Source organism: Bos indicus, chromosome 23 (genome assembly GCF_029378745.1).
Source record: "Bos indicus isolate NIAB-ARS_2022 breed Sahiwal x Tharparkar chromosome 23, NIAB-ARS_B.indTharparkar_mat_pri_1.0, whole genome shotgun sequence".
Taxonomy (NCBI): Eukaryota; Metazoa; Chordata; class Mammalia; order Artiodactyla; family Bovidae; genus Bos; species Bos indicus.
Genome location: NC_091782.1, coordinates 1,124,684 through 1,137,503, shown reverse-complemented (window position 1 = coordinate 1,137,503; position 12,820 = coordinate 1,124,684). Strand labels below are relative to the sequence as shown.

General features: G+C 35.1%; 1 pseudogene; it reads left to right on the top strand.

Annotated features, from left to right (window-relative positions):
- The first annotated feature begins 265 nt into the window (after positions 1 to 265).
- On the top strand, positions 266 to 9,483 carry LOC109569066 (olfactory receptor 4A47-like; annotated as a pseudogene).
- The last annotated feature ends 3,337 nt before the right edge of the window (positions 9,484 to 12,820 follow it).

The window sequence follows — 12,820 nt, the reverse complement described above, 5'->3', positions numbered from 1 at the left end:
GATGTGACTGTTAGCACTTTGTGAATATTCAGTTAATGGCTGGAATTGCCTGATTCCTCATTATGTGTCATAGCATTGAGGGTAGTGTTCTATGGCTTATTCAAGCTGGTAATTAAAATATCCATGGCACATTGGACCCAAAACATACTCCATTCACATTCTTCTAATGAATGGATAAATAAAAATTTAAACATTTAACTCTTTACTCGCTTGTTTTGTAGGTAAACTGCTTATTATATGTGAATTCAGCTCTTGTAAGAACTAGATGGAACCAAGGAACAATTTATCTTACTTTGTCCTCTCAGGCCTCAAAAAGAATCCAAAGGAGCAAAAAGTACTTTTTGTCATGTTCCTGGTCTTTTACATTTTGACTGTACTGGGCAACTTTCTCATTATCATTACTGTAACTGTCAGTAAGACTCTGAACTCACCAATGTACTTTTTTCTTGCTAGCTTAGCTTTTATGGATGTCACTTATTCTTCTTCTACTACCCCCAGATTGATTTCAGACTTGTTCTTTGTGGGAGTGGGGGGAACATATCTCTTAAATCTTGCATGACTCAGCTGCTTGCAGAGCACATTTTTGCTGGATCAGGGGTCTTCCTTCCACTGGTGATGGCCTATGACTGCTATGTGGCCATCTGCAAGCTTTTGCATTATTTGGTGATCATGAGGCAAAGGCTATGTGTTGTGCTGCTGGTGGTGTCCTGGGTTGGAGGTTGTCTACAGTCAGTAATTCAACTTTGTACTGTTTATGGGCTCCCATTCTGTGGTCCCAATATCATTGATCACTATATGCGTTACATGTACCCATTATTGAAACTCGTCTGCACTGACACCTATGTCAGTGACCTTTTAGTTGCATTCAATGGAGGACTGATCTGCACTCTTGGGTTTTTGCTCTTACTCCTCTCCTATGGAGTCATCCTGCTCTATCTGAAGAACCTGAGTCAGAAAGGGAGGCAGAAATCCCTCCAGACATGTGGTTCCCACATCACTGTGGTTGTCTGCTTCTTTGTTTCCTGTATTTTCATGTATGTAAGACCTGCTAGGCAATGGCACCCCATTCCAGTACTCTTGCCTGGAAAATCCCATGGATGGAGGAGCGCGGTGGGCTACAGTCCATGGGGTCGTTAAGAGTTGGACATGACTAAGTGACTTCACTTTCACTTTTCACTTTCATGCATTGGAGAAGGAAATGGCAACCCACTCCAGTGTTCTTGCCTGGTGAATCCCAGGGACAGGGGAGCCTGATGGGCTGCCGTCTCTGGGGTTGCACAGAGTCAGACACGACCGAAGTGACTTAGCAGCAGCAGCAGCAGCAGCATCAAGACCTGCTAAAACATTCCCCGCTGATAAACTATTGGTGTATTTTATACAATCATAATGCCCATGCTGAACCCATTAATTTACAGTCTAAGAAATTCTGAGTTGACTTATGCTATGAAGATGTTCTGGAGAAGAAACATTGTATCTCATATGAATTAATGCATCATTAATGCATTATCCATCATGAAGAGAGTTATTTGACATCAGGTTCCATTTCCTTTGAATGCAGAAACTATTTTAAATTTGACTCTGATTTCTCTTTCTTCTAGAAAATTATGATAACTATCATTAAATAATATAATCATACAGCTGTGCTATTCATAACAATTTGTTCCATGCTACAATGTAAGTTCCATAATTCTTGCTTGTCAATATACCTAGAAAATTGTAATGCTTATACAGCAAGGCATTAATATGAAATAAATGATTTATGAGAAAAATGCTGTATATTTATACTGATTTTTAATCAGTTCATGTATCTATATCTTTTATACTTTTTAAGACAGTGCAATTTTTATTTCAGTTCAGTTCAGTCACTTGGTCATGTCTGACTCTTTGCGACCACGTGAATCATAGCATGCCAGACCTCCCTGTCCATCACCAACTCCGGAAGTTCACTCAAACTCACATCCATTGAGTCGGTGATGTCATCCAGCCATCTCATCCTCTGTCGTCCCCTTTTCCTCCTGCCCCCAATCCCTCCCAGCATCAGAATCTTTTCCAATGAGTCAACTCTTTGCATGAGGTGGCCAAAGTACTGGAGTTTCAGCTTTAGCATCATTCCTTTCAAAGAACACCCAGGGCTGATCTCCTTTAGAATGGACTGGAATTTAAATTTCTAAATTAATAATCTTTCATTTAGATTATTGTCATTTAAGTGAACTTTTTTATTTATGTTATTTAAAATATTTAATTCTATATAGGTTTCCTTCTTTACTATATTTCAGTTGTATTATACAAAATAAACATTTTTACTTTAATATTTTTACTATTTATAAGAAAATATAGTAAAATAGATAATAATAAGAGCATAAATGAAATTCAAACTATATGGGATGCAGTGTTGAATAAATTTCCTATTTTTCTTCAGCATTTTCTAGGCCTCATACTCAGAGACTGGCCCAAATTTGTTTCTTCATTTTCATCTGAGAATAATCTATGTAAATGCAAATGTATATGCCATATGTATGTTTGTTCTTTTTTATGTACATAGCACTTTTAGTATGCAACATCTTAAAAATATCTCCATATCAATCCATATATATCTTTTAATTTTTCTCATCCTGCACAATACTCCTTATAAATATAAAATTAGTATGTTGTTTCCTCTTCATGTGGTTCATAAACTTTTTTTATGGTAAATACTTTTCCAACAAATATGTTTTTGATTTGTGCAAATATTATTGAGGGCCTGGGCTCAGTCTCTTTTCAGGGAATTAGGATTCTGCAAGCCACAGACAGAGCAAACCCTCCCCCCACCAAACTAAAAGCATACAAAAAACAGACTTATTAACAAAACTCAAAAACCTTGTTAGATGCAGTTCTAGAGATTTGGGGGAGGGGGTGGAAATACAAACATATTTATTAGGTTAATTCAAAAGTAATTGTGGTATCTGCATTGTTAACATTTGCCATTTGATATTGGAGTACATTCTTAAATGTGGTTAAATTATATGCATCATTTTAATGCACATTTTTCACTTTATGTTTTTTGCTAATGACCTATTACTTGCTCTGTATTTTACATTTTAGACTAGGGAAATGACTTAGACAAAAAGCAAATTCAAGCAATTTTCTTATTCGAGTTCAAAATGGGTGTTAAAGCAGCAGGGACCATTCACAACTCAACAATGCATCTGGCCCAGGAACTGCTAACAAACAGTTCCGGTGCAGTGGAGTGCAGTGGTGGTTCAAGAGGTTTTGCAAAGGAGATGAGAGTCTTGAAGATGAGAAGCTTAGTGGCTGACCATTGGAAGTTGACAAAGACCAATTGAAAGCAATCATGAAAGCTGATCCTCTTATAATAACATGATAATTTGCTGAAGAACTCAAAGTCAAACACTGAATGGTCATTCAGTGTTTAAAGCAAATTGGAAAGGTGAAATTGGACTAAAAAGAAGTTCCAAAGCACTTCCCAAAGCCAAACTTGCACCAAAAAAAAGGTCATGGTCACTGTTTGGTGGTCTGCTGCTGGTCTGATCCACTACAGCTTTCTGAATCCCAGTGAAATCATTACATCTAAGTATGCTCAGCAAATCAATGAAGTAAAGTGAAATGAAATTAAATGAAAGTTGCTCTGTCATGTCAGACTCTTTGCAATCCCATGGACTGTAGCCTGCTAGGCTCCTCTGTCCATGGGATTATCCAGGCAAGAATACTGGAGTGGGTTGCCATTCCCTTCTCCAGGGGATCTTCCCAATCCAGGGATTGAACCTGGGTCTTCTGCATTGCAGGCAGATTCTTTACTGTCTGAGCCACCAGGGAAGTCCCAGCAAATCAATGTGATGCCTCCAAAACTGCAATGCCTGCAGCCAGTATCAGTCAACAGAAGGGGCCTAATTCTTCTTCAGGATAATGATCAACTGCACCTCACACATACAGTTCTTCAAAAGTTGAACAAATGGGTCTACTAAGTTTTGCATCATCTGCCATGTTCAACCTGACCTTTCGCCAATTAACTACCACTACTACAAGCATATCAACAACTTTTTCAGGGAAAACACTTCCACAACCAGCAGGAGGCAGAAAATGCTTTCCAAGAGTTTATGGACCCCCCAAGCCTGGATTTTTACATACAACAATAAACAAACATATTTCTCATTGGCAAAAATGTGTTGATTGCAATGATTCCTATTTTGATTAATAAGGATATTTAAGCCTACTTATTAATATGTTAATTTAATAGTCACAGTCTGAAACCGCAGTCACGTTTGCACCAATCTGTTTTATTATGACTCATTGCAATTTCTATTTAAGACATCACTGTCCCATGTAGCATAAATTATTCCCTGTCACTTTGAGGGTAAACCCATTCCACTCAGTATTTCATCAGTAACTTTGGTACCTCTGTTTGCAAGGTGGAGTTTAACTTCAATCTGTAGTGCAAATTCTCATTGCTTTATAGGCAAGGAAGTTTCATACTGTAAAATCCCATCTTTCCTTTGCAAAACCAGACAATCTAAAGTAGTCCAGACGAGCACAAAATCCTTCAAAAGTGTTTGATAACTTGCTTCTAAAATCTGAGTTTGAAACTCCAAAATAGAGTTTGGGTTTTTGTTCCTTCTTTCTCCTTCTTTCTTCTTCTTCTTTTTTTCTTTTTTAACGTCTACCTTCTTCATTGATTCATCCTGAGTACTTAAACAATGCCTGGGTACTCAATATTTGTTGAATTGATTAAATAAAGTTTTGGAATTAACATACACAGACTATTATATTTAAAATTGCTATCCAGCAAAGACCTACTGTATAGCACAGGTAACTCTGCTCAACATCCTGTAGTAGCCTAAATGGGAAAATAATTTGAAAAAGGATAGATGTATGGATATGTATACCTGAATCACCTTGCTGTACACCTGAACTAACATATTGTTAACCAACTATATTCCAATACAAAATAAACATTACAAATAGAGATTTTAATTTCGTAGTTTTGTTATTTATTGACATGTTTAACCTCTTAGAAAGATTACCTTGTTTTGTCTGAAGCCCATGATCTTTGCATATACTTTAGGCTACTGTGCTATAGTTTATGTTCACATCATAAGCCAATTAAGGAGGTCAACTTAGTTCTTAAATTTATTTTTAAAATTCTGGTGAAATATACATAGCAAAATTTGCAATTTGACCATTTTAAAGTGGCACTAAGTTAATTCACATTGTTATACAAATATTACCACCATCCATCTCCAAATTTTTCCAGCTTTCCAAACTGAAATTCCACAGCCATTAGACAAAATTCTCCACTTTCACTCACTGAGCCCTAGGCAGAGCAACTACCATTCTATTTCCTGCCTATGAATTTGACTACTTTAAGTGCCTCATGTAAGGGGAATCATATCATTTTTGTTTTTTGGTGATTGCTTTTTTATCACTTATTATAATTTCTTTTTTTTTTTTCTTTACCCCACTAAATGTTTGAAACCCTTGTTGAAAATTATCTAAACACATATAGGAAGATTTATTTCTACACTATCTATTTTACTCCATTAGTCCACTGTCCATCTTTATTTCAACACTGGGGCTGTGATTACCATAGCTTTGTATAAAATATTTTATGATCACGAGGTATGAGACTCCTGATCTTCTTTTTATAGATTGTTTTGACAATTTGGAGTCCTTGAAATTCCATATGAACTTTAGCATGGATTTGTCTGTTTCTGCAAAAAGCGATTTTCTGATTATGATAGGGATTGCACTGAATCACTTGAGGCATTATTAATATCTTAATACTGTTGAATATCCCAGCTCATAAATGTCTTCTCGTATGTGTGTGTGTATTTTATATTTCTCTCAGCAACATTTTGTAGTTTTCAGAGTATAAAATTTTATTTTATTCTTTTTTGATGCTTTTGTAAGTGGAGTTATTTTCTTAAATTCTCCTTGGGTTGTCCATAATCAGATAGAAATTCAGTTATCATTTAATAGAAATGAGATTTCATAGAAATAATTTCATAGAAATCTCTCAACAAGTTGGTAATAGAATATGCCTTGACAAGGATCCATATATGACAGATCTACAGCTAATAATTTCCTCAACATGAAAGGTTGAAAGCTTTTCCATTAATATCTGTAATAAGACAAGAGGGCATATTCTCTCTGGTCCTTTTCAAAATAGTACTGCCATAAGAATTCCTGTGAAAATTTTAGTTTTCTAAGTATAGCTCCTGTTTTCTCTGAAGTTAGATAGTTTTATTCATTAATTTTATTTAGTTTTAGTTTCTCTAACAGTGTTTCTGATGGTAGCCACTTGCTATCCTTTCAATCTCAGCTTAAGCATCACCTTTGAAGAAAGATCATCTCTACTTTATCCATAGTAGAACTCTCTCTTATCTTTTGTCACAGTATTCTGTTTCTTATAAGCAGTGAATAAGACTGAAGCTGCTTTGTTAGGTTGTCTCATTCTTTATTGTCTGACTCTAAGAAAGAAGATCCCTGCAAGAAAAGCCTCTCACATGTTTCCCCAGGTTTCACTAGTCTCTGTGTCCTCACTCACAGGACAGTTGCTGACATGACAGAGGTGCCTTGACTTAAAAAATGATAATGATTGGATACAAAATTAGCTATTATATCTAAAATTTTAATATATTTAATTGTTTTTTGATGTAATTTTCATATATTGAACCAAATTAAGGTGATTAAATTGAGTATTAAACAAAAGGAAAGAAAATCTTGCTATGGCAGGGGGGAAAGAAATAACAAATAGTTCACTGTGACAAAATTTTTGGTTATTTTTGATTGACTTTAGTCTCATAAAGATTCTTCTGATATTATTTATGTGACTTTGCCTATTAATATCTTTACATATAGATGCTTAAAAAAATAAAAAACTCTGGGGAAAATCCCAGTGAATTAATTAAACAAGAATCAGTCTTGGACACATTCCAATTGTAAGACTCAATGATAATTGAGGCTGAAAGGGATGAAACATCCCATGATCTACCCCCCTAACAGGGAGAAGATGTTATCCACTTAGTAACTGGGATCAATTTTTCAGCAGGTCCTTTTATAGACTTAAAGCATGACAAAAAATTTTATGAGAATGTTTTTCTTTTTTTTAATTTTTTTAATTTTATTTTATTTTTAAACTTCACATAATTGTATTAGTTTTGAATGTTTTTCAAAATCTCAGTCAATGAGTCTGGTCATGTTAATATGACAGAATGAAAAGGGCTAAACAGTCAGATGTTATTTTTCTTTTTGAAGTTAGTAGGAAAGACGTTATTTCTGAAAAGCTTCCCTGCCAAATAACTAGTTCATTTCTTCTATGTATATGTAAGATTTGCTACTCATTTTGATAAATTTCCTAAAATGGTAAACTTTTGTTTTTCTGGGTGTACACCATGGAATTCCTTTCAAATAATCAACACAATGCATAAAAATGTGCCTCTTAATAATCTGAAGACTCCATGGAGAAAATGGGCAGATAGTCAAATGAAATAAAATGCATCCTCAAGTAATAAGGTGACCTTTTGTCCTCTGTTGTCAAACTGGATGAAAAATAATTTCAAACCTTTACATGTAACTTAAAGTCACTCTTAGATTCTGAACAAACCTCCACAAGGTAAGATTAGCAGTAAGTAGTGGGAACCAGGCTCATAATTGTGGGACTGTCTTTATTATGTAAGAAATTTAATTACTTTGAAATCAGTCAAACTTAGATTCAATTCTAGGTATGTCCTTTAGAAATGTATGATTTTGGGAAAATGAATGAGATCTTCTAGCATTAGTTTCTTTAATTATAAAATGAGGATTACAGTTCTTGTTACTGTCAATATTGTAAACAGTAGACCATGACTGTATGATTAGAATATACTCTAGGATTTTTGAGCAGTAGAGTGATGTCATTTGGGCTGCTTCAGGAGAACCGATTGTTGAAGGCTAGAATAAACATGGAGAGACTTGGTAGGGGCCTATTGCAGTGGACCAGGAATAAATTGAGAAGTAGGGAATGATCAAATTTGTGATATATTTTCATAGTAGAGTGAATAGGATTTATTAAAGGCTTATGAGAGTAACAAATGAGTGAAGAGTACAGCAATTTTTTGTCTGAACAATAACATGGAAAAAGCATTTAATGAGATAAATAGGGAATATTTCTTTAAATTTTGTATAGAAAATGCTTATGTTTATTATGCACATTTAAAAAGTTTTTAAATACTAAATTGCCATTCACTTGGATGTCAAAATTAGAGATGTTGCATATCCAAGTTTGCAAAGTAAGAAGAGCGGTTAGGGGCTAGGGACACAAAACCACTGCTGTAGCATTTAATTGTCAGAAAAAGGGAAATATCCACCTAAAAGCCTAAGAAGTGTCAGTGAGGTCGGAGACAATTCAGGACAGGGAACTTCCATTCACAGTTTGATCTACCCACATTGATTATGTAAATTACCTCAAGTGGGCCTCAAGTATTAGACTTTTGTGACTATAAATGCTGCACTTTTTGGACTTCTCTAACTTATTTTTTTAATTAATTCAATTCTTTTTTGCACTTCAGCAAAGCTGAAGCTTTGCTTCCTCTGGAAAGTCTTCTGTCATACCTATTTGATATACTCTTGTACTATGACTCTTAGCACTATTTGAATATTCACTTAATGGCACTAATAACCTGAGTCTGAAATTGCCTGATTTCTTGTTGTGTGTCATAACATTGAGGGACAGAAACTCTGTCTTGAACTTGATAATAAAAATGTCCACGACACATTGGACATAAATAGTTGTTCTATACTCATTCTTACAACGAATGGAAAAAAAAATCTTACATTTGAGCACTTTCCCCCTTTAACTTTCCCTCCTTGTTTTGTAGGTAAGTTGCTTCTACTATATGAAGTCACCTCCTGTACACACTGAAAGTGAAAGTGAAGTCACTCAGTTGTGTCCGACTCTTTGTGACCCCACGGACTTTAGCCTACCAGGCTTCTCCGTCCATGGGATTTTCCAGACAAGAGTACTGGAGTGGGTTGCCATTTCCTTCTCCAGGGGATCTTCCCGACCCAGGGATGGAACCTGGGTCTCCCACATTGTAGGCAGATGCTTTTACCGTCTGAGCCAGGGAAGTCCTTATAATCTATACAGATTAGATGGAGTCAAAAAACAATGTAACCTACTTTGTTCTGATTTGGTCAATTGTGTTTCTGCTCTTACTCGTCTCCTATGGAGTCATCCTGCACTGTCTGAAGAATCTGAGTCAGGAAAGGAGGCGGAAAGCCCTCCAGACCTGTGGTTCCCATATCATTGTGGTTGTTTGCTTCTTTGTTCCCTGTATTTTCATATATGTAAGACCTGCTAAGACCTTCTACATTGATAAGTCATTGACCGTGTTCTATACAGTTATAACCCCCATGCTGAACCCACTAATCTACAGTCTAAGAAATTCTGAGTTAACTTATGCTATGAAGAAGCTCTGGAAAAGAAACATCATATCTCATATTAAATAAATGCATCATCCATCATGAAGGGAGTCATTTGACATCAAAGTTCCTTTTCTTAGAACACAAAAGTCATTATAAAATTTGTTCTGATTTTTCTTTCTTCAAAGAGTTTATGATAATAGTAATTAAAGATTACAATTATACAACCATGGTATAAGAGCAGTTTTCATACTTACTAGAATATAAAGACTATAATTACTTGCCCAGCAGTGTATCTAGAATGGTGTGATGCCTATATAGCAAGTAATTGATATGTAATGAATTGAGAGTAAATTTTTATATAGTTATACTGATTTTTCATCAACTTATGCATTTATATTTTTATTCTTTTTCAAGGACAGTGTAATTTTTATTCAACACCTTGTCATTTAAGTTAGCATTTTTGCTTGTACAGTTTAAAATGCATAATTGTGTATGGCTTGCCTATACCATTTTTCATTTGCATTATACACAACATTTTTACTTTTATACTTCTACTGTTTACAATGAAACTGAAGTAAAATAGATAATAAATAGCATATGTGAAAACTAAATGCTACAAAAGTGTAGTCACTGAGTATAATCCGACTCTTTGCCACCCCATGGACTGTAGTCCACCAAGCTCCTCTGTCCATGGAATTCTACAGGCAAGAATACTGGAATGGATTGCCATTCCCTTTTCCAGGGGATCTTCCCAACCCAGGGATGGAACCTGGGTCTTCTGCATTGCAGGCAATTTCTTTCTTTCTTTTTTTCCTTAACATTCTAATTTTTTTTTTTTTTTACTTTACAATATTGTATTGGTTTTGCCATACCTCAACATGGATCCGCCATGGGTGTACACATGTTCCCCATCTTGAACCCCCCTCCCACCTCCCTTCCCATACCATCCCTCTGGGTCATCCCAGTGCACCAGCCCCTGGCTTCCTGTATCCTGCACAGAACATGGACTGGCGATTCATTTCTTATATGATATTATACATGTTTTAATGCCATTCTCCCAAATCATCCCCCCTCCCTCTCCCACAGAGTCCAAAAGACTATTCTATACATCTGTGTCTCTTTTGCTGTCTTGCATACAGGGTTGTCGTTCACTGTCTGAGCCACAAGGAGATTCAAACAATATGAGGTGAAATGTAAAATGAATTTTCTATTTTTCTCTCAGCTTCTTCCAGTCCTCATTCTCAGAGGCTGACCCTAAATTTGTTTCTTAATTATCATCTAGTAATAATCTTTGCAGATGCAAGTGTATTCTCTATATGTATATTTGTTTCTTTCTATATATGCATCACCTGCTTTAATATGCAATATCTTAAAGATATTTCCATACCAGTCCATAGGTATTTCTTAGATTTTCTCATTTTTCAAAACACTCTTTATAAGTTTATATCAAAATCAATGTCCATTCTTTTCATGAGATTCCCAAACTTTATGACAGTTGTATTTCCAATAAATGTGTTTTTGAATATGTGCAAATATAAGATCCTAGGTGTAGAATTGTTGATATTACATTCAATTCAATGGTCAGGTAGTATATGCATTTAAAATGATGATACTGATATGTATTGCCAAAATATCATTCTCTTTTTTAAAAATTAATTTTAAATGGAGGAAAATTGCTTTACAATGTTGTGTTGGTTTCTGCCATACAACAGCCCAAATCAGTCATAGTCATGCACATGTCACCTTGCCTCCTAGCTCAGTCAGTAAAGAATCTACCTGCAATGCAGGAGATTTGGGTTTGATTCCTGTGTCGGGAAGATCTCTTGGAGAAGGAAATGGCAACCCACTCCAGGATTCTTGCCTGGAGAGTCCCATCGACAGAGGCTACAGTCCAGGGGTTGCAAGAGTCAGACACAACTTAGTGACTGAAACAGCACCACCTCCATCTTGAGCCTCCCTCTCCTCCCCCAACTCCACCCATGTAGGTCACCACAGAGTGCCAAGCTGGGCTCCCTGTGTTATATAGCAACTTCCCACAGTTATCTATTTTACACAAGGTAGTGTATATATGCTGATGCTGCTTTGTCTGTTTATCTCACTCTTTCCTTCCCCTACTGCGTCCATGAGTCCCATCTCTATCTCTGCATCTCCATTTTTTCCCCGAAAATAGATTCATCAACACCATTTTTCTAGATTCCATACAGATACATTAATATACTATATTTGTTTTTCTCTTTTTGACTTACTTCACTCCAAACTACTTCTCTTGAGGTTGTACTAACAGCTACTGTGTCTGTGCTTAGCTGCTCAGCTGTGTCCTACTCTTTGCAACTCCATGGAGTGTAGCCTGCCAGGCTTCTCTGTTCTTGGGATTTTTCAGGCAAGAATACTGGAATGGGTTGCCATTTTCTCCTCCAGGGGATCTTCCTGACTTAGGAACCGAACCCATGTCTCCTGTGTCTATTTTACTCACTGAGCCATTGAAGAAGAGCCACTAACAGCTATTGTCCTGTCCATAGTCCATGTGAATTTGTTTGACAACATTCTCAACAAACAGTACCTGATAAATATATGTATCACATTTGATTAAAGTTATTTTTTACTTTAACTGCAAACCTTTTGATATAATTGAGTTTGAGTATCTTCCCACATGTTTAATTTGATTTGTATTTGTTTGTGGATTTTATATATATATGTATTTAATCTGATTCATTCTATTTTTTATTTTTATGAGAGAATTTCAAGCAAAAGAAATGATCACTTTTACATTGTATATATAGTTAATGTTTTCTGGCTATATGTTTTTAACTTTTTATCCTATGTAGAATTATTTTCGCATGTAAAAGTTTTTGTAGTTTATATTAAATTTAAAAAATTGTATCTTGCTTAGGAAGAATTTTCTCATTTCACTTGAGCCAAAAGTTCTTCAATTATTTTTTCTTTTGCATTTAATTTTTCAAGCATTTTTCAAATCTTACATCTTATAACATTTGATTCATCTTGAATTTATTTAGGAGTTTAAATAGGGGTTGATTGTATTCTGTAAATTTTAGAATTTTTAAAAATATTCACCTATTTATCTTTTTGCCATTGATTTGAAATTCTGACTATTTTATTTAAAACTCCCACTGTATTTGGGTCCAATTCAAAATAATCTTTTCACTGATCTCTTTATTCATGTGTACCTTGACACATAATTACTATGATAGCTAAGATATTTTGACATGTGAAGACTCTAGAAGTCCCTTATTAGTATTCTTTCTCAGAATTTTGCCTAAACCTGTATATTTCTATATCAAAATTAGTAAAAAATAAATAATAAATTAAGTATAAATAAGACAAAAATATTTAAATGAAAATTAGCTTGAAATTGTTAAAATAAATGTAAAATACGTTCAAAATTATTATTTTCATTAATAGT